The following is a 22,331-nucleotide window of genomic DNA, read 5'->3' on the forward strand; positions in this document are numbered from 1 at the left end:
GGGATGGCGGGAGCTGTTGGGGGGAAGGAGGAGGGAGTCCAGGAGCAAGTAAAAGCCAACGCCTGGCTGCCACCGTCAGGGCACAGCAGCCAGGCCAAGGAGCAGTAAAAGTGCCCACGCCGGAACCTCCAAGACCAGCCCTAGTGATAGAGGTGTTGCTAGAGCTGGCAAACGGACACCCACTAAAGACAAAGGCGCTATTGGACTCAGGCAGCTCCTGTAATTTTATGAGTAAGGAGTTTGCAGCTGAACACCAGATACAGATACTCCCTTTAAGTAACCCCCTGCAGGTGACCACGATCGATGGGAGGGAGCTGTTGGGAGGAGAAGTTAGCCTACAGGCCGTCCCAATGGTTATGAGGGTGGCCAGGCACACCGAAAGGATAGCGTTCAATGTGGCCACCCTGGGAGGGGCTCCCGTTATTTTGGGAATGAGCTGGCTAGCGTTGCATGATCCGCTAGTGGGCTGGCATCAGAGAGTGGTCTCCTTTGGGTCAGCACATTGCCTGGAACACTGCAAAGAGGGAAAGGCGCCGGAAGGGGCAAAAGCCTTTCTAGCAGGGACGGAAGTAATGGACAAAGGGAAGGTGCCCAAACAATACGCTGACCTGAGCAAGGTCTTCAGCGAAAGGGAAGCAGATAAACTACCACCGCATAGAGCCTTTGACTGCCAAATCAACCTGGTCCCTGGAGCCCAGCTCCCAGTGGGCAAGCTGTACGCCATGTCAGACAGGGAAATGCAGGAGTTAAGGGAGTTTATTGATAAAAACCTGAAGAGAGGCTTCATCAGAGAGTCCAGAGCGGTGGGGGGCAGCCCAGTGTTTTTTGTGGACAAAAAACACACGGATAAACCCAGACTTGTAGTGGACTTTAGAGCCTTGAATGCAGTGTCAGAACCAGTGGCTTTCCCCATGCCCAGAATTGATGACATTTTGACCAGGGTGAGGAAGGGAAAGATATTCACTAAACTGGACCTGAGAGGGGCATACAACCTGATACGGATAAGGAAAGGGGATGAATGGAAAACCACCATGTTCACCCCTTTGGGGGCTTTTGAATATTTAGTTATGCCCTTCGGATTACAAGGAGGCTCAGCATGTTTTCAATCGTTCATGAACCACGTCCTGGGACCTCTGCTCTACAAGAATTGCGTGGCCTTCCTAGATGACGTGTTGATATATTCAGAGAATGAGGAGCAGCATGTAAAGGATGTCAGGGAAATGCTGAGCCAACTGCAAGCAAACCAGCTGTGGGTGAAATTGGAGAAGTGTCAGTTTCACACCAAGGAGGTGGAATTCCTGGGGTACCGCTTGTCGGACAAGGAATTAGCCATGGATCCAGGCAAGGTCCAGGCGGTGCTGGAATGGAAGACACCGAAAACGAAAAAGGATGTGCAAAGATTCTTAGGGTTTGGGAACTTTTACCGTAAGTTCATCAAGAACTTTGCCCACTTAACGGCTCCCATCACGGACTGTCTCAGCAGCAAGAAGAAATTTGTTTGGACGGCGGAGGCGGAGCAAGCATTTGAGGAATTGAAAAGGGCATTCGCTTCGGAAGAACAGCTCCTGCATGTGGATTTACAAAAACCAATGAGAGTGGAAACTGATGCATCAGACCGGGCGGTGGGGGCGGTGCTTCTTCAGCCGGGGAAGAATAAGTCGGAGTGGAGACCGTGTGCCTTCTTTTCGCGTAAGCTAAACAAATCCGAGAGGAACTACACCGTATATGACCGAGAACTACTCACCATTCACGAAGCATTCCGGAGATGGAGACATTTACTAATTGGTGCACAGCATAAGGTGCAAGTGTGCACGGACCACAAGAATTTGGAATATTGGAGAACGGCACGAGTGCTCAACCAACGACAAGTGAGGTGGGCCCAAGAGTTCTCCAAATTCCATTTTGAAATTTGCTATGTGCCAGGTCCAGAAAACGTCAGAGCGGACGCTCTCTCACGCAAACCTGAATATTTGGAGGGGGACGGAGCACCTGAAGAGAGACATATCATCCCAGAGGACCGCTGGGTGTGTGGGGCAGCCTGGGTGGGGCAAAGGGAACTGGTAGAGGGAACGGTGAATGATGAATACGCCCAGAATAAGCTCAGAGGTTTAAGGAGAGAGGGAGAAGACCCCGGAGGTTTTGAAGAAAGAAACGGGGTATTGTATTACAAAGGGGCACTTTATATACCCGAAGGGGAATTGAGGGGGAGAGTACTCAAACAGCTGCACGACAACCCCACAGCGGGGCATTTTGGGCAACACAAGACCATGTGGTTGGTGACCAGGGAATTTTGGTGGCCCAAGGTGAGGGAGGATGTACGGGAGTACGTAAGAGGGTGTGACCAATGCCAGAGAGCCAAGGGAGAAAGGCGGGCGCCGGCGGGGTTATTAGAACCGTTACCCACACCAGAACGACCGTGGGAGGCGGTATCGATAGATTTTATGACTGATCTGCCAAAATCCCAGGGGAAAACCGCCATACTGGTCGTAGTAGACCTGTTAACTAAGATGGGCCACTTTGTAGCTTGCTCACATGCAGTCACGGCGGAAGAGACAGCAAAATTGTTTGTAGAACATATTTTTAGGCTGCATGGCGCCCCCTTGAGGGTGGTCTCCGACAGAGGGAAACAGTTCACGTCCAGGTTCTGGAGGAAACTTATGAGCTTACTGCACGTAGAGGTCAATTTTTCGACTGCCAGGCACCCTGAGACCAATGGGCAGGCGGAGAGAGCAAACGGTATCCTCCAACAATACCTGAGGTGTTATGTCAATGACAGAGAGAACGATTGGGTCGAAAAGTTGGCGCTAGCGGAATTTGCCTACAATAATGCGGAGAATGTGTCCACCGGGATGAGCCCCTTTTTGGCTAATTATGGGTGCCACCCCAGGGCGTTTCCAGGGGGAGGAGGGGAGAGATGGAGTGTCCCGGCCGCCGAACATTTTGTAGAAGAAATGGAAGCGATCCATCGTCAACTCCAACTCAACTTAGAAAGGGCCAAAGAAGAATATAAGAGGCAGGCAGACAAGAGCAGAAGGGAAGGTGAAACCATTAGGGTGGGGAGTCAGGTGTGGCTGTCAACCCAAGGGTTGCCGTTCAAGGGGGGTTGCAAGAAATTGAGACCCAAAAGATTGGGACCATTTGAGGTCATTCAACAGGTCAACCCAGTGGCTTTCAGACTCCGGTTACCGAACCACATGAAACTGCACCCAGTATTCCACAGGTCATTACTGTCACCATATAGGGGGGAAGGTGAAGGGGTCTCCACACGGGGGCCAGTCTTAGAAGAAAGGGAAAGCAGCAACCATGTGGCGGAGATCATCGACTCCAGGTGGAAGGGTAATCAGGTGGAGTATTTGGTCGCGTGGGAAGGGGAACCGGAGTCGGAAAACACCTGGGTGACGGCAGAGGAGGTCAGTGATGAGATCTTGATCGACACTTTCCACCAAAGGTTCCCCAGGAAACCTCAGCCAGTAGCGAGGTTCCGGAGGGAGTACTTTGGCACCACCGACGAGGAGGAGGAACTGGAAGGATTCAGGGAATCGGAGTTGGAAGAAGGTACAGACTCCGATGAGGAGGAGTACTTAGAAACCGGAAACAGCAACCGGTGGAGGGAACTGTTCGAAACTTCGGAAGATGAGGGAGGTTCTTTCAGGGGTTTTGCTCCCTCGCCTCCCGCAGAGGAGGGAAGGGGAGGTGGTGAAGGGGGCCCTGGAGGGGAGGTGGATGTCAGGGAACTGCCATCGGAGAAACAGGAGGTGAAAGGGCTCACAGAGGCTGAGAGAGACTTATCCGCTGAGGAGGGGACCAGCAGGGGGAGAGGAAGAGCTCCAAGGGAAAGTGAGTCGGAGGGAGGGCTCAGAGACACTTCCAGCGAAAATAGCGGGGAGGTTTCAGGACCTCCCATAGGGACACCCACTCTTCGCCGGAAACTGTCACGCCGAGAGTCCAGAAGACGCGTTTCCGTTAAGGAACTTTTATGCTGGAAGAAGTTCCGTAAACGCCCACTGTCCGATTCTACGAGCGACTGATGGAGCCATGCTTAAGGAGCTCCGTCACAGACAGAGGTTTGTGGACTTAGCCAAACTCTGAGGGACTAGGACTTTATGCACAAGCAGCTCATCATCCCATCACAGTATCTCTTGCGATTTCCAGTTTTTGGCTAATAGCAGTCTTGCCGCTGTAGTGGCACACAAAAACAATCTAACATCTTTTTTGGGCAATTCCAATCCTATTATTCCATGTAGAAATGCTTCTGGTTTCGTAATAAATGGATTTTTCAACATTTTTTTCAACTCATTATAAATCTTTCCCCAGAAGTCTTTCACTTTGGGACACGTCCACCACATATGATAAAAGGTACCTTCTTTTTCTTTGCATTTCCAACATAGATTGTCATTTGTGTGGTAGATCTTTGCTAGTTTTACAGGGGTTAAGTACCATCTATACATCATTTTCATATTTTCTTTTAATACAGTACATGCAGTAAACTTAACCCCTTTCTTCCACAACCTTTCCCAATCTTCCAACATTAAATTGTGTCCAACATCTCTTGCTCAGTCAATCACCACAGATTTAACTTGTTCATCCTTTGTATGCCATTCCAAAAGCAAATTGTACATTTTAGAGAGATTTTTAGCATTGGTATCTAACAATTCCGCTTCCAATTTGGATTTTTCTGTCGCAAAACCATTTTTCTTATCAAGCTTATACAATTCATTAATCTGATAATATTGTAACCATCCATCCAATTTATCTTTAATTTGGTCAAATAGTCTCAATTTAAATCCTTCATTATCTTCCAACAATAAATCAGTATATTTCAACCATTTACACTCCATATTCCGCTTTTTCTGTGCCTTTGCTTCCATTGGTGAAAGCCACCTGGGTGTTCTCCTTTCTGGAAATGGGAGGCGGTCCAGTAAAAGATATGCAACTGATGAGCAGCAACCTAAAGAGGTTGTTGACCACACAGAGGAAGCAGCTTTCACAGTCAGAAGATGCTATTGTTGTGGTTCAACCAAGCATTTAGTACGACAGTGCACTGTGTCTGTGGGAGAAAACACAAGAAAAGGGCAGCCTGCATTTGCTGCGAAGCAAGGAGACAGGAAGAGTCGAGTCCAGTATGTTTCTGCAGCAGTTCGAGGCACCAGTCATGATGTTGGACAGGACTGGATTTTGGACTCAGCAGCAACAAACATTTTTGTTAAGTCTGCACAAGTCCTTGTAGAAAAGCAACCTTGTAAATCTGTAAATGTAGTACTAGCTGATGGAACAGTGCATGAGTCAGCTGGAAAGGGTAGTGTGAATATTAACTGTTTAAGCACCAAATTTACCAATGTTTTATGTGTACCAAGTTTAGAAAATAATTTGCTTTCAGTTACAAGAAGAAGAAGAAGAAGAAGAAGAAGAGTAGTAGTAGTTTGGATTTGATATCCTGCCTTTCACTTCCCTTCAGGAGTCTCAAAGCAGCTAACAATCTCCTTTCCCTTCTTCCCCCACAACAAACACTCTGTGAGGTGAGTGGGGCTGAAAGACTTCAAAGAAGTGTGACTGACCCAAGGTCACCCAGCAGCTGCATGTGGAGGAGCGGAGACGCGAACCCGGTTCCCCAGATTACGTGACTACCGCTCTTAACCACTACACCACACTGGCTCTCAAGTCCTGTTAAGCAGGGGTTTAAGGTAACCTTCTTTGGTTCAGGCTGTAAAATAGAGAAAGCTGGAAAAGTGGTTACAGCGTCACTAAAAAATGGTTTGTTTGTTTTGAAAGACCAGCTAATAAGTGAGTCTGGGGCATGTGTTAAAGCCTGTAATAGAGCCTTGCATGATGAGTGCCAGCACCTGTGGAATCGTCGTTTGGGGCATGCCAATTTCCGCAGTATTGGAAAAACGCCAAAATTAAGTAAGGGAATTAAAATGAAAAAATGTTCAGTTTTTCTGGACTGCAACACCTGCAAGGAGTCTAAAAGTAAGCGGGGGTCTTATGGTCTTATCCGGAAAGTAATAGAATTAGCAAGAAGCCATTAGCTTTAGTACACTCAGACCTTTGTGGGCCATTTGCAGAATCTGAAGGAGGAGCAAAGTTTTTTCTGGTTCTTGTGGATGATTATAGCCGGTATACTTATTAAAACACAAAAGTGAAACTGGTCAGCTGACTAAAAATTGGGTCAACTATATAGAAAGGCAGTTTCCCTACAAAGTTACCCAATTACAGAGTGACCGTGGAAGCGAGTTCATGTCTGAAGCCCTCCAGGTATGGTTGAAAAAGCGTGGTATTAGTCACCGTAAATCGTGTCCTTTTTCACCTGAAGAAAATTCAGTTGCAGAACGCAAGATAAGGTCTTTGCAAACAATGCTAGATTCTATGCTATGCGATTCTGGCTTATCCAGGAAGTTTTGGGGGGAAGCAATTCTCTGTGCTAATTACATACAGAACAGATTGTTTCATTCTACCATAAACAATACCTCTCATTTTTTGCTTTATGGAAAAAAAACTTTTTTGGACCATGTTAAAACTTTTGGTTCTTGGGCTTGGGTTCACATCCCAAAAGGACAGAGAAGGAAAGGAGATCCCAAGGCAAAGAAACTTAGGTTTGTTTGGCTATTAAAGTTGGTCAAAAGGGTATCGTTTTGCACTAGGGCGTGGCAGAGTTGTGATATCAAGACATGCAGAGTATTGTGAGCAAGATGGTTGGGCTCGTTTACATGGAAATTCAGAAGTTGTTTTATCTTCAGATGATACAGATAAATTTGTGATATCTGAGGAAGAAAAGCCACAAATTAAAGAAAGTTCTGAAAGTGATAGTGATGAGGAATCAGGGGATGAGGGTCCCAGTACACAATCTCCTAAAGCTGAATCAATTTCTCCTGAGCAAGATGAATCAGAAGGGGAAGACAGTTCAGAGTGTGAAAGTGCTCAAGTTAGAAGATCATAAAGAAGCAATAAGGGGGTACCTCCGGAAAGGTTTACTATACAAGAAGTTAAAACTGCAGGTGTAAAGAAAGAACCTCGTGATTATGAGGAGGTTATAAAGTTACCACACCAGGAAATAGTAATGTGGAAAAAATGCAATGAGAGCAGAAATGAAATCTTTAGCAGAACACAATGTGGACTGTAGATGGGTGTATAAAATAAAATAAAACACTTGGCGGTTGTTATCTGAATCAAGGGGTGGAACCAAGATGGCGACGGAGACAGCAGCCTAGTCAGACTCCTCTGCTTTTAACTAAGCTTTTAAGTAGTTTTTAGCCACTTCCTGGTTTTAAACTCTCAGTTTTATGCGGGGACCCTCAGAAACCACAGGCGCTGAAGCCTGTGGACCTGGTGACTCGGCGGGCACCATTTGCGCCCCCCCCAACCCGCAAAGGAGCCTTTTTAAAGGCTCTGGAACAGGGGACGGAGAGTGGCGTGGTGCTGTGAGTCGACTGCTTCCCCTGCTGAGTGAAGCCGCATGCCATGGACGGAGAGCGCTGACTTCTTTCTCTGAACATTTGGATTAAAAGCAACAACCCGTGAGTAACACGGAAATTGGACTTAAAAGGGAAATTTTCTTTGGGAATTAGGCACGACCGGGTAAGGTGTTAAGAGGAAGTCCGCCTACCCGCCTTGTAAACATCGTAAAGCAAGGATTTTATTACTAAGGTTGTGAGAATACCTTTCTTCTTTGTGGAGAAAAGCAATTAACTCTACGTTGGGGCAATTTAAGTGATTGTGCTGGAGGATAAAAGCTAACATTGAGAACGGAATTCATCCCTCCCCCAAGACCCGGGAGCGATCGGTGAGAGAGCCTGCGGAAGAGGCATAAAGACTTTGACAGCTGTCAAACTAGCTGTCAAAGTTGGGGGGAAAAGGGAAACTTTGTTTTTGCTGTCTTTGCTGGTTATATTTGCTACAATTTGGCAACAAATTGTTAAAATAAAGAAGAAAAGGCTAACTTGGCTTTTGGGTTGGAACTGGAAGACATTAAGAAACTAGAATCCCTCTAGAGGGGGTTTAGGACATTACAAAAAATGGCTGTAAGTGGAAAAATACTGGCTGAACTGGAGAAGACCTTCTCTCTCCTGGGAAAATTGCAGGAACAGACTGATGTTTTGACTATAAACGTTACAATACTGAAGGGAACAGTAAATAAAGTTGCTGAGCCTGGAAGGGACTTGACTCAAGTTCTTGCAGATGAACAGGAAAGCTTTGTAGTTGACCTAAAAATCTTTGCAGCCGAACAAGAAAAGAAATTTGAGAAATCTGAGAATGTGATTAAAGAGGAACATGATGACCTGAAGGAAAAAGAAGGAGGAGCTATAATGCCACAGATGGTTGAGGAGAGCCAGAGGCCGATTAAGATGGATATAAAGGAAAACAAGATCAGGATGATGGAAATTTGGTTTGAATTGAAGAATGGAAAATGGAGAGATCTCCCTATATGGAGATCTGAAGACATATGGAATACAAACCTGGCTAATGTGGAAATTGGAGCCTTTGGGACATTTGGACTTAAGAGAAGTAAGAAACAAGATCTTGGCTCCATTTTTAAATATGGAGGCCTGGCTGGAAGAGATATGGACCTTATTGGAACAGAGCTCCTTCGAGATTCGGAATTTAAAATAAAGGACTATCAAAAAAACCGGCAGAGAGGAATTGAGAGAGAGTTGAGAGCCTCAGACGTGAGGTCGCCAGGCTGACTGCAGATGGACTGATGGACTTTGGTTGGGGATCGAAACCGGGAAAGGGGGTGGTGGGGCTTTGGGAATCCAAAGGGTGTATAACTATATTTTGTTTTCATTAATTTGGTTTTGCCACTAACATAAAAATGGGGATTTCGGGGAAGGGAATTGGGGCCGACCTTAGAAAAAGATTTTTAAGAATAAGTGTTGACGTATAAAGATTGAGGCTTTTAAGTTAAAATTGGTTAATTAAATTGATGGGGCGAATTTAGAAAAAGTTTTCTAAGAATAAGTATTGATATATAAAGATTGAGGTTTATAAGTTAAAATTGGTTAATTAAAATGAATTAGAGAAAATAAGGTAAAGTGTGGGGACAAGAATTTGCTGAGCTAAAAATTGGAATTGGAATACAAGAAGGGGAGGTGTGGGGAAGTCAAGGAAATTGGTTATGGAAAGCAAGAAATGTAAACTTTATGAGTTTTTAATTGTTCTTTTCTCTTTTTTTCTTTTTTGTTTTTTTTCCTTTACTTTTTGAAAATCCCAATAAATATATTTTTTTAAAAAATAAACTCTCAGTTTTAACGTTTTACTAGCTGTTTTACTACCTCCTCGCTTTGTTTCTAGTTTCTAGTTTTATTGTTTTATTGTTTTATTGTTTGACTGGAGAACGGCGGGGCGGAGCAGTGGGTCGAGGGAAGCCACTTTCTACCTCCGAATAGCGATGCCCCAAGCTCGCAGAGAAAGCACCTCGCTCTCAAGTTAAAGAAATCTGGAGCATAAAGTGAAGTCAGGGAGCAACAAGGAGAACCCGGAGAGAAAAAATTTCGTGGGGTTCAGCTGACAGCCGAAATCAGCACAGACGCAAAGCTATATGCAGAGCAGAAAAAGGAAAGTGAGTTGCCCTAGCGGCCATTGTTTCTTTCCCCCTACTAACTTTTTAAAAAGTAACTTTTTAAGAAAATACACTGAGTGTTTTATCATTGTTTTAAGTGATAAGGAAGGCTAATAGCTGAAGGAAACCTGCTGTGAACTTTTACTGCAGCTGAGCATTGTAGCGTGTTTATTACAACAATAAAGAAATAATTTACAACTTTAAAGAAACAATGGTGATGACCAGGAGTGGCTGCAAAACCTCAGGCTTTTCTCTGAAGGCTGTAAGACCCACCTTTAAAAGAACCACTCTAAAGAATGCTCAAACAAAAATCACTCGCTTCTACATGAACAAAGCAAAATGTGGAACAAATGAGGAAACGACTGAAATGAGTGAGAACAACAACAAGAAGGGAAGAGAAATTCTACTCTCTCCTACCAATCTTTCTTACAGCCATAGTGAAGGACTGGTTATGCAAAGAAAGGAGTGTACTAAAAGCAGTGATAAAAGCCTGAATATATTGGAAGCAACACAAAATATCCTCGATACAGCCGATGAGGCATCCCCGAAACTGAAAGCCAAATCCCAAGTTCCCCCCGAACCATCGTTAGATCAAAAAATGGAGGAACTAATGTTAAAACAAATTTTGGAATTGGCCTCGGGAAATATTAAACCTTCGAAAAACTCTTATCCTCATTCCCATGAGACAAATGAAGAGGGTCTCTCAATCATCAAATGGCTAGTGCTCCTTACTGAGGACATTGAATCCATAAAGTCCTACCTGGACATTTGCACAAAAATTCTTACCATCATGGCTGACTCCTGTAAAACTCTCTGGAGAAAACCCGTCGGAATGCCTGCAGAATCGGAAAGTAATCATGGCCTCGCCTCCACCCTCTGTAGGAGTGGCCCATTAAGGAAGGGTAAGAAAGCCTGCAGAGCTAATGCTTGTAAAAGGAGATCCATAGTTGTAAAGAATGTTAAAAAAAGTAAAAACATAAAAAAATTTAAGACAGTGCATCATAAAAAAATGGTTTTTAAAAAGCTTTTTAACCTACTTGAGAGCACAACAGCCTCTGGGACTAGAGGGAACCTGGTGAAGTCTTTAGCCAAGAAGTCCGTTAAACAGGATTTGCCCCCAAACGTCTGTGCTGATAAAGCTCTGGATTGTCTAAAACCTTCAGCGCATGCTCCACCACCAAGCTCTAAGCAAGATTTATTGCCCCAAGACCCATGGTCCTACGTTTTAACCATAGACAACTCCAAATCCAATAAGGAGAGCATTCCAACAAATAAGAACTGGAAGCTGGTGTTGCTTCAAAACAAGCTTGTTTTTTCAAGCTATCCTAAGCCTCCAGGATTTATATCACAAGAGGATCGCAAAGTCCATTTACTGAACTTCCTTAAGGCATACATGCCAGGTACTTTGAGTAATCCCTCGGAGTTGGACAAAGTGGAATATCTATATTTTGATGGCTTGCTTGCCAGGGCGGTGGCTACATTCCATGATCGGAGATTGGCAAAACTGATATATAAACACAGAGAACACCTAAAGACAAGTGGTGTAAAAATATCAAGATACTTTAAAAATGAGGCCTCTCCTATCCCACTATTCCCCAGTCCTGCAACCTCGACTGCAGCACCTCATCAAAAGGCTGAATACCACACTTTAATTGATATAAAAGCCACTGAGGACTCGCCTAATCACCACCCAGAGTTACTTACTAATGATCTTCAAAGACCAGACTCTCCTGGGACTTTATATGAGGCGAGCCAAGGTAACGGGTTCGAAAGTTTTGAAAATAACTTAATTAACTCCTACTGCGCTCTCCCCCAAGAAACTCAGAACAAAATACTCTATAGACTGAATAACCTTCGTTCTTGTCTGATAAATCTGACGAAGGACCAACTGGGACCACACAACCAAAACATATCTGATTATGTCCCAGATCAGGCTTCAGGCTTCTATCGTCACGAGCTGGATTTATGGGTCGGGAAACCCTCCGTCACCCCAGGCCAATTGGTTGTTGCGGAGATGAATCCATCCTCTCAGATCTTGGAGTCGAAACGCCCCTCATATAACCCAGCTCGCATGCAACCCATCTCAGAGGCAAACCTGGTCACTACATTAGCATGGGATAAAATGAGAGAATTAAATGAGACTGAATTGGGCTCCCCAAATAAAGTCCCCAGCATGGGTGCGCCAGGTTGCAATCTTAGCATTCCACCCTCCTCAAATGTGAGCATACTGAATACATCTTTAAACATCATCGAATTAGCATCTGAACTATCTGAACCCGCTGAAAGGGCTAATAGTAAGAACCAGAGGAACTTGGTGTGACATCCGGAATGCACCACGCATACCTCACTAGCACCCTTAAATCAAAGATCTCTCCAAACTCTTTCTATTATGTCCTGGAATGTAGCTGGACTCTCATGTAAATTAGCTGATTCTGATTTTATAAATTTTCTTGAGTCTTATGATATAATACTTCTGCAGGAAACCTGGTCTCTTAAACCTTTAAATATTCCTAATTTTATTACTTATAATTTACCTGCTACTAAAATGTCAACAAAAGGTCGCCCTAAAGCTGGTTTGATCTGTGGTATCAAACAGTCTTCTAACCTTAAAATTAATTATATCTGAAATATTGGACAGTATGCACAACTGTTATCATTTTCCATTGTTTACAGGGAAATTCTTCTTTTAAATATATATTTTCCTCCCTTAGAGTTAGAAATTAGACCAGATTATGGTTGGAATATAGTCTCTGAAGAGTTGTATTTAATACGTAGTAAATCCCCAAATATCCCCCTGATTGTAATGGGAGACACCAATGCTCGAATTGGATCAGATAATACAGCTCTCTATAAACACCATGTCTCAAATCTAGCTGAAGATGCCCCACTTCCATTGAGAATAGGGAGGAATTCAAAGGACATCATTATTAATAAAGCGGGAGGAAAACTCTTACAATTGGTTTTAGAATTTAACCTCTCATTTTTGAATGGCTCAATGTGGCCGGATATTCCAGGAAATTTTACCTTCAGCTCCAAAAGGGGTAGGAGCGTAATCGACTATTCTCTAGTTTCCGTTGAAATGTTAAATGAAGTTGCCTCTTTTACAGTTGTACCTCGCTCAGAAAGTGACCACTTCCCAATAGTTTTAGAGATGTACAGGAATCCTAGAAATAATGATATTAGTCCTCTTATTAGTATTGATAAGACTATCTATGCCAAAAGAGTTTATATAAGTGATAAAAATAGGGAGGATCTATTAGCAGTATTTGAAAATAACCCAGTTATTCTCGAACCTGTGGCTAACCAAAATTTGATGCCCTTGGAGGATAATGACTGTTATTATAAGACTATCCAGGAATTATTTTCTTCTTTTTTAGACCCTCAGTTCAGCAACAAACCTTCAAATAAGTATAACTGGTTTGATAAAGATTGTATTAACTATAAGAAAGAACTTAGAACTTGTCTAAAAGAAGCCTACATTACCAACTCTCAAGGTCTCTGGAAGACTTATTTTGAAATGAAAAAAGCTTTTAAGAACATGCTCCTGGAAAAAAAATCTGAGTTCGCACTAGCCAAATGGTCTAAAATTGTTACTGCATTAGAAATTAAAGATACCAAAACTTTTTGGTCACTTCTCTCAATAAAAGATATCACTGATTTCCCTAATATAAGCGATGAGGCTTGGATTTCACATTTTACTGCTGTTTTTTATGATCACCAAGTTTGTAAAAAGGAAAATTTTAAATTTTCTCTGGCAAAAACCACACAATTTCAAATTACTGTTGAGGAGATGAAAAGGATAATCTTTTCGTTTAAGCAAGGGAAATCACCTGGTATGGATGGCATTCCAATAGACCTGTTGAGATTAGATGTAGAATGGTGGGCCAATAAACTTGTACCGCTTTTTAATTCTATCTATCACTCAGCTCTTGTACCTAAGTCGTGGAACAACTCAATAGTGGTACCGATCTTTAAAAAAGGTGATAGGAATTGCCAAGAGAACTACAGGCCTATAAGTTTGTTACCATGCATAAGTAAAATCTATGCCAAATCTCTGCTTATTAAATTGGAAGAATGGATGCTGACAAAAGGTCTACCTGGTAAAGAGCAGGCTGGTTTTAAGGCAGGCTCGTCAACTCTTGACCAGTGTCTAGTGTGGATAAATATGTCATGAGAAATAAACGAAAACTCTTTGTGGCATTTGTGGATTTAAAAAGTGCCTTTGATTCGGTCGACCGCAATAAACTATGGACTAAACTAGAACACCTTGGTATCGACCCATATCTACTTACACTGATTCAAAGTTTACATTCTAATAACCAAATATATGTTAAAGTATCAAAAGATGGTAGACTTGCAGGTCCTATTCTGAATAATCGAGGAGTTAGGCAAGGCTGTATCTTGGCCCCTACCCTATTTAATTTATTTTTATCTGACCTACCATTATTTCTTCAAAACGCAACCACTCATACTCCTTATTTAAACAATAGCCCACTCTTTTTATTACTTTATGCAGATGATGCTGTAATTATTTCACTCTCTGTTTTGGGTTTAAAAAAATTATTTAAGAGTTTCTCAAACTACTGCTCTCTCAATAATCTCAAAATTAATTATGTTAAGACAAAGATTATGCAATTCAGAAAGAGAGGGAACCCAAAAGGCTGTATAATTAATGGGTCATCTAATACAGGAAGTTAAGCACTTCAATTATCTGGGAATCACATTCAAAAATAATATGAATTGGAATACACATATATGTGCTGCAATAGCTAAGGCCAAAGTGACAGCCCACCATATTAAATCCTATTTTTTTTCTCCAGTAGGAAACAGATTTATTCCAGCTGTATTGCAAGTGATTGACATGAAACTCTGTGCCCAACTTCTATACGGCACACCAGTGTGGATTTCAGGTGACCTCAAGAGGTTGGATAAATTTCATGCATCCCTTTTGAGGTCATTATTAGGACTTGCAAACTCTGTAAAATATGAAACAATATGTTGTGAGCTGGGAATACTGCCTTTATCAGTAAGAGCATGGCTGAGGACCTTGAAATATTGGATCTTCCTCCATTATAGAGCCCTATCCCCTAATTCTATACTTTACGATCTTTTAAGTGATAGTGCAATCTACAATCTATCAGTGATTTGTAGGAGAAAACTGGATTCGATAGGGCTCACTCTAACTGATTTTGAAATCTCTGATCCCAAAGATATATGGGAAATTATCAGGAAGACCCTCACAGAAAAAAGTGTTCTCGCCATGCTTGAGGTTGCAAAGCACAGCACCTGCTCTCCTATCCACCTAAATCTCCCTTTGTGTAGAGATTTCCAAAAGGGATACATGACAAATCTGAAGAAACATGAATCGTGTAGGCTGTTTATGTTGGCCAGATTTAACATGTTTCCCTCGGCGGTAGTGAGAGGAAGATACTTAGCTATCCCAGAATCAGAGCGTCTCTGTAAATGCAGAAAACAGGAACCCGATACTCTAGAGCATATATTCTTTTCCTGTGATTTTGGCAGCTATGCCAGAAGACAATTATTTGAGGCCCTAAAATTTAATAGACAGTTTTTTACACAACCAACTGTTCAGGACCTGCTGGCGGACAGCGATGATCAAATTACTTTAATAGCGGCTGAATTTTTAAGTGCTGTCCATGAAGAAAGAATGGGCCATGATAAAGAGACTTAGTGGTTTTTAATGGTAGGTGATGTTGCTGTGTTGTATTATATTATTTATGTACATCGATTTATTTTTTGGAGTTAAGAATAGGACTGGGATAAATTGTGTTCGCTGAGCCCGTATTTTATACAGTCTGTATATGATGTTTGTTTGTTAATGTGAGGTGTGATATGCCTAATAAAGGATTTTGAATTTGAAATTTGAATTTGAATCAGAGTGGTTTTTTTATGTCAAAGAAAAATGGAACCCCAAGTTGTTGTTTAAGGATGAGGAAGGAAGATACATTGCTGTGGAAATTACAGCACCAGGCGATAAATATCTTTTATTGGGAATTTATGCACCAAATGATGTAAAAGTAGATTTTTTTAGAAATTTGGATTCTAAACTCAATGACAACCTGGAATATAAAATAATATTAATGGGAGATTTGAATGGAGTAGTCTCCACATTTATGGATAAATCACGAGCAGAAAGTGCAAAATGCAGGCAGACTTCCAAAATTGTTCTTTGACATGGTAGACAAATATGACCTGTCAGATGTATGGAGACTACAAAATCCTACAGAGAAAGACTATACTTTTTTCTCAAATTCGTCCCAAACATTTTCAAGAATCAATTACCAATGGATTACCAGGGATTTAGCTCCAAGGGTAACAAAAATCCAAATATGTCCTAGAACTTGCTCTGACCATAATGCAGTGTTATTGGAAATGAAATTGTATCTGCAGGGTTCCTTCAGATGGAGGATGAATGATGGGTTGTTGAGGAATGATCAGGTGGTGGGAAAGGCCCAAAAGACTCTGAAAGACTATTTTGAGCTAAATATAAACACAGATGTAGAAACAAGAGTCATTTGGGACGCTAGTAAAGCGGTGATGAGAGGATTCCTCATACAACAGAATGCTATAAAGAAAAAGATACAAAATAAAAAAGAAACAATTCTATCTCAAATTAAAGAGAAAGAAAGGTGTTTAAGATCAAAGCCGAAAAGCCAACAAATACAAAAAGAAATTAGTGTTGCAGACTCAATTCTCTCAATTTATAAACCAAGAAATAGAATGGAAAATAAAACTAATGAAACAGGAATTTTGAACCTGCAAACAAATGTGGAAAACTGTTGGCTTGGCAATTAAAAAAGAGACAGAAACAAAATACAATTACAAATATTGTATCGGAGGGAAAATCTGTAGAAAACCCTGGGGATATTAGAAAATGCTTTCAGAAATATTTTAAACAGCTGTATAAAAAAGGTAAAGAGGATACAGATAAAATTGAGCAATTTCTTAGGACAAATGAATTGCAGAAAATTCCCACAGATAAAAAACCACTACTCAATGACAAGATTACTAGGCATGAGGTTGAGATGGCAATAAACCAGATGCAACTGGGCAAGGCCCCAGGACCGGATGGATATCTGCCAAATACTACAAAAGACTGGTTAATTCAACCTTTGGCAGAGGTTTGTAATGAGATACTGAAAGGAGGAAGGGCACCTGAAACCTGGAGAGAGGCATTTATAACTCTGATACCGAAATCTGAGCAAGATAGGTCAGATGTAAAGAATTACAGACCAATCTCACTACTGAACATAGACTATAAAATATTTGCAAATATTCTGGCTAATAGACTGAAAAAAGTTTTATCAGAATATAAACATAAAGACCAGGCAGGTTTTCTGCCTGGAAGACATATGAAAGATAATATCAGAAATATAGTGGATATTCTGGAAAGATTAGAGGCTAAAAGAAACACCAAAGCATTATTCATGTTTATTGATGTGGATAAAGCCTTTGACAATATCTCTTGGTTTTTTATGGGAAAAAAATTGGAAAGTATTGAGGTTGGTCAACAATTTTTAAATAGTATCAAAGCGATCTATTCTGAACAAAAAGCTAAAATTATTATTAATAATGTGGTATCGGAAGAAATTAAAATTGAGAAAGGAACCAGGCAAGGGTGCCCACTTTCCCCTCTATTATTTATTGTGGTCCTGGAGGTCTTGCTGAATAGTTTGAGAAAAGAAGAGGAAGTCAAGGGCATTGTAGTGGGTTCGAAACAATATAAGCTAAAAGCTTTTGCTGATGATTTGGTTCTAACTTTACAGGATCCAGAGACCAGTGCAGTAAAAGCACTGGAGATGATACAGGAGTACGAGCAGCTGGCTGGTTTTAAATTAAACAAGAGCAAAACCAAAGTAATCGATAAAAACTTAGATAAAGATGAAAGAAAAACCCTTATAGAAAAAGCAGGCCTAGCATTTACGAAGAAGGTTAAATACTTGGGTGTGAATTTAAGAGCCAAGAATTTGAATTTGTATAAAGATAATTATGAGAAAGTATGGAATGAAATAAAAAGAGATTTAGAGATTTGGTCAAACTTAAAATGTTCACTTATGGGATGAATATGTTAAGATGAATGTATTGCCGAAAATGCTGTTTTTATTTCAAACTTTACCTATTATTGATGACGTCAAATGTTTTAAAGAATGGCAGAAGGCCCTGTCCAAATTTAACTGGCAAGGGAAAAAACCGAGAATTAAGTATAAATTACTTACAGATTCAAAAGAAAGAGGAGGCTTTTCCCTACCTGATTTAAAGATATATTTTGAGGTTGTGGCCTTCTGCTGGATTAAAGATTGGATCAATTTAGAAAATGAGGATATTTTGGACCTAGAAGGATTGGACAATAGGTTTGGCTGGCATGCATATCTTTGGTATGACAAAATAAAGGCCCATAGTGGCTTTAAGAATCATATAATTAGGAAGGCACTTTTTAATGTTTGGTCTAGATATCAGGATCTTTTGGTAAGAAAAACACCCAAATGGATTTCACCAATGGAAGCGCAGGCACAAAAAAAGCTAAATATGGAAAATAAGTGGTTGAGCTACTCAGATTTATTGGTTGAAGACGGGGAGGGATTTAAGTTAAAATCATTCGAACAAATCAAAGATAAAGTAAATTGGCTTCAATATTACCAAATTAATGAATTATTTAAGATTGATAAGAAAAAAGGTTTTGCAATTGAAAAAGCCAAACTGGAAACGGAGTTGTTAGATACTAATGTTAAAAATTTGTCTAAAATGTATAGTTTGTTATTGGAGTGGCATACGAAAGATGAGCAAGTAAAATTGGTTATGATTGATTGGGCACAAGATGTGGGACATAATATAATGATGGAGGATTGGGAGAGACTTTGGGAGAAAGGGGTTAAGTTTACTGCATGTACAATGTTAAAGGAAAATATGAAAATGATGTATAGATGGTACTTAACCCCTGTTAAGCTGGCGAAGATCTACCACCGCATCGTCAGTGTACAATAGTAAGGGGCAGTGATAGTCTGCAAGCCTGGGTGCATGAATGGTGGTTTGGGCCTCAACTAGGGGAGTTCTCATGTCACTAATATAGAGGTTAAAGAGATTATAGAGGTTAAAGAGATAGGGGGCAAGGATGCACCCTTGTCGTACCCCCTGAAAAGTAAACAGACAAAGTTGATAATAGAGGGGAAAAGTGTTAAAATATTTAAAGAGATACCTAAAAGAATCCTGAAGAAGAGACAGAATTATAAATCATTGATTGAAGCCTTGAACAAAGGGAATAAACAAGGGAAGGTTCACAGACAATTATGATTTACATTGTGATTTAATTAAGCTCTCCACAGAATAACTATTATTGCCTACTTTTGTAGGAAAATACTAACATAGTATAACAGGTTACCAATAAAGGTTAATTTTAGATGAATTTGAAATTAATTTATTGGAATGTCAATGGGCTAAATGATAAACTTAAAAGGAATAAGATTGAACATATTGAACATATTTTGAGGGGGGGGGGAATGGGATGTGATTAGTCTACAAGAAACCCATGTAGCAAGAAAACATAGGAGGATATTGGAAAATAAAAGGCTGGGCCAGGAATTCATAGCTTCAGATTGTAAAAAAAAAAGGAGGGGTAGTGATCTATGTGAATACTAAACTCCAGGCTAAACAATTATTTAAGGATGAAGGAAGGATGGACACTGGGAGTAGACATATCAAAGGGGAAAGAATGTGTAGTGATAGTGGGAATATATGCACCTAACGGGAACAAAACACAACGCTTCAAACAAGTGGAGGAAAAATTAGTTGACTACAATAATGAAGAGATTATACTTATGGGATACTTCAATGGGATTGCCTCACTTAGACTTGAGAGAACAGAAAATGAAAGGAAAACTAGAAAAGGGAGGTTGCACAACTCCTTTTTCCAGTTGGTGGATAGCTTTAATCTACAGGATCCTTGGAGATGTAAAAAAAAAACCCATTGGAAAAACAATATACGCAGGGGCCATGCTAATCTTCTCTGTATCGTTCCAATTTTAGTATATGTGCTGCCGAAGGGTGATATGAATGGAGTAGTTTCAATGGAAATGGATAGGTTGAGAGCAAGTGGAAAAGTTAAGGAAGGAAAATTACCTAAGACTTTTTTTTTCTATGACGGAGAACTGTAATTTGATAGATATTTGGAAGCTAAGACACCCATTAGACAAACAATTTACTTATTTCTCAGAACCAAATCAATCAATGTCAAGAATAGATCATGTTTGACTTTCCAGTGAATTAACACCAAGAGTGTCAAAAATAAAAATACAACCAAAGATACTTTCGGATCATAATGCAATAAAATGTGTAATAAAAGGAATAGATGAAAAAACCTTTCGATGGAGAGTAAATGAGAGCTTATTTGATGATCAAAAAATAGTTGAGAAGGCACAGAAGAACTTGACAGACTTTTTTGTAAATAACTGTAATACAGGTGCAAAAATGAGCATAGTATGGGATGCCAGCAAAGCAGTAATGTGAGGGTTCTTTATACAGCAGAATACCATTAAAAATTAATTCAGAGAAAAAGGGAGAAAAGAAATATTAAAACAAATAATGGAAGAAATTAATTGAAAGTCCAAATAGTCTGAAAATAAAACAGAATATTAAAATTCTACAAACCCAATTTGCAATGATAATAAATGAAGTAGAATTAAAAGAATGAGACAAAAGAACTTTGAATATGCAAATAAATCTGGAAAATGGCTGGCATAGCAAATTAAAAAGAGAAAGGAACAGAGCACAATTAATAAGATTATGTTAGAAGGAAAGGAAATAGATAATCTGAAAGAAATCAGAAAAGGATTTGTGGACTTTTATAGACATTTATATTAAAAAACTGGAAAAAGTGACGTTAAAAACATAGAAGATTTCTTGAGACAGAAAGAGGTGCAGAAAATTCCGACGGATAAAAAGGACAGACTGAATGACCCCAATTGATATAGAAGAAATTAAAGATGCTATAAAGGAATTAAAAGGTGGAAAGACACTGGGACCGGATGGATTCACAGCAAGATATTATAAAGAAATGAAACACACCCTACTTGTGCCAATGAAAGAAGTTATGAATAATATATTAAAGAAGGGAGATTTGCCAGAAACATGGAAAGAAGCTTATATTACACTTATTCCAAAACAAGACCATCGGTAAAGAGCATAAAACCCCCCTTGGAGGCAGGAGAAGAGGGGGGGAAGTTGTGGACTGAGTATGCCTGCAGGAGAGAGTGAAGAGAGTTAAAATACCACCGCTCTGACCCTGGAAACGGGCTGCTAGCAGGACTGACGTTTTGGAATGTTCATTGACAGCGCTTAGAACGTTCCTTGACAGCTAGCAAAATAAGAGAAGTACATTGTTTCTACTGTCTCCGGTTGCTTCTAAAAAGGAGTAAAAAGTAACTGAAAACTGAAACTAACTTTGGATTGTATGAGTTGCGTTTAAAGGGGACATTATTGACTATTATAAATAGAAACTGTTTCCCCCTAGTGGAAGTCTCTGAAATTGGTTGCTTTACAAGAGCTGGGCTAGGGGAATTTCCAGTCACAAGATAAAAAAACTGTGAGACTCTGGGACTGACCTTGAATTTGTTAAGTGTTATGGCAAATGAAAAGGAAAAAACAGACCAGCCAACAGTTGAAAAAACATTAAGGTCTGGTAGGACTTGGCAGCAACCCAGGAGAGCTTCAACATCAGGCCCCCTGCTTCTTCTTCTGCTGCTGCTTCTGTATCAGTACATTCAAAACCAAGAGGAATGTCGACAGAAGAGGCTTTAGCAGTTGCATTAAGTAAGATAAATGATTCACTGGAACAGCTTAACAAGAAAGTGGATGCTGCAACTAATAAAATTGATTTAAATACAGAAAGTATAAACAATCTGGGACAAAAGGTGAACACCAATACAGAAACCATCCAGAAATTGATACAGGAATCTACTTTGATACGGCAGACTGCGGAGGAAGCCAGGGAGAAAGCAGCTGCAGCTGAATGCAAAGTAACACAACTGGAGAAAGAGAGAGTTCCAACCCTACAGAGGCAACTTGACGAACATAAGTTGACGCTTGCTATGATTGAACTTACAGAAAAACAGACAAATTTGAGGATTAGAGCCATACCTGAATTGGAGAAGGAAAGCTTGATAGATTTTCTTACACAGGAATTTGCTGACTTTTGGGACTTGGACTTGGGTCAAGAAGAGTTTAGAATTGTGAGGGAATTTAGACTTGGAAGAGGAGGGAAAAAAGAGAAGAATAGAATAAGAGACTGCTTGATTTCCCTTCGGACTAAAGAAGAGAGAGACAAAATCTTGGGTTGGCACTACCAGAAGAACCTAGAAGTACAACAGTCAAGAGTGGAAATTTTTAAAGACTTTCCGAAATACCTTTTGGATCTTAGGCCTAACTACGGAGATATTGTTGCTCTGCTGAGAAGGAATAAAATCATCTTTAGGTGGGAGTTTCCCCAAGGTCTATCTTTCAGTTTCAAAGGAAGGAAAATAAAAATAAGATCGGTAGAAGATAAAGTAAAGTTTTTGTTTAAATACGAAGAAGATCTGCAGAAGGGACTTGGAAAAGATCCTACAGCCTTGGATAGAAGATCACCAGATAGAGGACCAGAGCAAAGAGCATCGGACAGAAGATCACCAAACAGGGGAATACTGGATATATCGGCATTATCCTTTGGATTGGACCTCCCAGTGAATGTGTCATCACCACCACCAACAGAAGAAGAGCAAGCATTGGG

The 22,331-nt window shown here is 40.6% G+C and overlaps 1 pseudogene; it reads right to left on the reverse strand.

Moving 5' to 3' along the window:
• Positions 1 to 19,521: 19,521 nt before the first annotated feature.
• Positions 19,522 to 19,616, reverse strand: LOC128406144 (uncharacterized; annotated as a pseudogene).
• Between the last annotated feature and the right edge of the window lie 2,715 nt (positions 19,617 to 22,331).

This window comes from Podarcis raffonei, chromosome W (assembly GCF_027172205.1).
Source record: "Podarcis raffonei isolate rPodRaf1 chromosome W, rPodRaf1.pri, whole genome shotgun sequence".
Classification (NCBI taxonomy): Eukaryota; Metazoa; Chordata; class Lepidosauria; order Squamata; family Lacertidae; genus Podarcis; species Podarcis raffonei.